The sequence below is a fragment of the Pteropus vampyrus genome, unplaced genomic scaffold, assembly GCF_000151845.1.
Source record: "Pteropus vampyrus isolate Shadow unplaced genomic scaffold, Pvam_2.0 Scaffold204, whole genome shotgun sequence".
Lineage (NCBI taxonomy): Eukaryota > Metazoa > Chordata > Mammalia > Chiroptera > Pteropodidae > Pteropus > Pteropus vampyrus.
In genome coordinates, this window is record NW_011888985.1 from 169,329 (window position 1) to 171,641 (window position 2,313).

At 59.4% G+C, this 2,313-nt stretch overlaps 1 protein-coding gene across 6 annotated transcripts in view; it reads right to left on the reverse strand.

Moving 5' to 3' along the window:
* LOC105300245 (arf-GAP with GTPase, ANK repeat and PH domain-containing protein 1-like) overlaps positions 1-2,313 on the reverse strand; it is a 180,222-nt gene that overhangs the window by 162,118 nt on the left and 15,791 nt on the right. The gene's annotated exons all lie outside the window — the stretch shown is intronic.

Here is a 2,313-nt window from a genome sequence, read left to right on the forward strand (position 1 = left end):
GCCCGGCCCTGTGGGGCCGACCCTACTAGGCAGGCCCCCCAGACACCAGGCCCAAGGCAGGCGCAGGCTCGCCCCAACACAGCCTCCCAGCACTTCCCCAGACTCCCCGAAACCCTCCCGCTGCAGCCCAGGCCCCGACCCCAACAGTGACCCAGGCAGGCTCAGCCTGAGCACTTCACAGCTGTTTACTCAGGTCATCTGTCTCCTCCCCCAAAGCCCATGGGGCGGGCGGGGCGGGCGGGGCAGGCGCCCATCATCCCTATTCCACAGTCAGGGAAAGCAAGTCACAGGGGGGCTGAACAGGGGCCTGGGTCCCACAGTAAAGGGTGGAGCTGGACAGGAGCCCAGCAGCCCTGTGCTGCCCCCTCGCCCGACCTCACGGGACTCTCAGAGGACCCCCACTCCACCTAGGGAGCCCAGGAGGGCTGCAGCCAGCGGGAGGCTGCCCCAGTCAGGGTGAGGGAGAAAACGATGAAAGTCTTTGCAAAGGCAAGCCAGAGCTCGTCACTTGTCACTTGGGGGCTGCTGCCGGTGGGGGGAGGGGAAAGGAGGGAGCAGGCAGGCAGAAACTGTGGACACGCGAGCGCACGCGCGGCCCTCACCGGGATTCCCAGGGATGGGGCACTGAAGATTCAAGGTCAGCTGGGGTAGAACAGGCAACCATTCCATGGGAATCTCAAGGGACAAGGTACTGCCCTGAGGTCAGGATTAACCATCCCCAGAGCCTGCCCTCAAGACTCCCCTTCCCTTCTAGAATTCCCGGAAAAGCTGAGCAAAACCCTCAGCTCCCTCCCCTCCCCTGGCTCCAAGGTGCCTTCAGCTTCCACCTGAGACTCCAGGCCAGCTCTGTCCCAAAACCAAGGGGGCACAGACAGCCACACCCACTGCCCAGTCTATCTGTTGAGCCCGCCTCCTCCCGAGAGGCCGGGAGCCCCTGGGAGCTGCTCTGGCTTCCCCGTCCCCACGCAGTGTGACCCAGCGTCCTCCCACCCCGCCTCCGGAGGACCCTGGAAGGCAGCAGGGGCCGGTCGACTGCAGCCCTCCGTCCCTAAAGCAGAAACACGCATAAAGCCGTCATTTCTCACCATCAGATACGTTTCAGAGACACTTAAATCAGTGCCAGGGCCTGGGCGTCTGGGGAACTGCGTTTCTCCGGAGACACCCAGAGCTCCCACAGGCCCAGCACCTCGAACCCTCAAAGGGTGATGTCAGGGAGTTACTTCCAGAGCAAAGCCTCATTCCATAGTAACAGGACGTGTTCCTAACAGAAGAAGGGACACACAAACAAGCAAAACACACACACACACGCCCTTAAAAAAAGGAACAAAAACAAAAGCAGAGAAGAAAATTTTCCATAAATATTTACCAGGCCGCCAAAATTTCGATGACCTCAAATATCGAAACGAATATTTTAAAGTTCACAATAACATTTAAACTGCAGCTGGGGCTGTCATAACAAAGCGCCTCAGACTCGGGCTTTTCAACAACAGAAATTTATCCGACCACCGTTCTCCGGGTCAGAAGTCTGAGGCGAAGGCGCTGGCAGAGCCGGGGACTCTCTCCTCGGCCTGCAGGCGGCTGCCGACCCCCGTGCCCGTCTGGGCGCTCATCTCCTCCTCTCGGAAGGACACCAGTCACGCTGGACTAGGGTCCATCCTGAGACCTCACGCTGACTTCATCACCTCTTTAAAGACCCTCTCTCCAGACACAGTCACATTCTGAGGTCCTGAGGGTTAGAACTTTGACAGGCGGATTCTGGGGGACACGATTCAGCTCAAGACAGCTGCTGTCACGGTTAGCAAATAACGGTTCTTAAAAAGTAAGAGAGGGATTCGGTGCATAACGGTCACATCTGGATTGACAAAAGGCATTGTTCTCAGGGAAAACTCATAGCGACCCACATCGACAAGGCCCTGCGATGCCCAGCCCAGCTCCGGGGCTCCCCAGCACCTCGAACGGAGTAACGGCCACCCGCTGGAAAGAGACCAGCCTACGGGTGAAGCAGAGTCCCCCCCGTCAGTCTCACTGTCATCCTCCTGGGGACACCAGGAACAGTGACCACACACGCGTGGGCTGGGACCACCCTGGACTCTCCTTCCTTCCACGGACCACGTCGCTGGGTTCATTTCCAGCCGGACGCATCTCGCTCGAACATCAAAGCAGAATCCTCGGGGCTGTGGTCTGCGTTTCGCCGACAGACGACGGAGCCGGCATCGAGCTGGAAGGAGCGTGGCTTTGCGGCAGCTGTCACGGCCGGCAGAAGGCGGCGTCCTTGACCTCGTGTGGGTCAGGATCTGCGGCCTGAAACTTTAT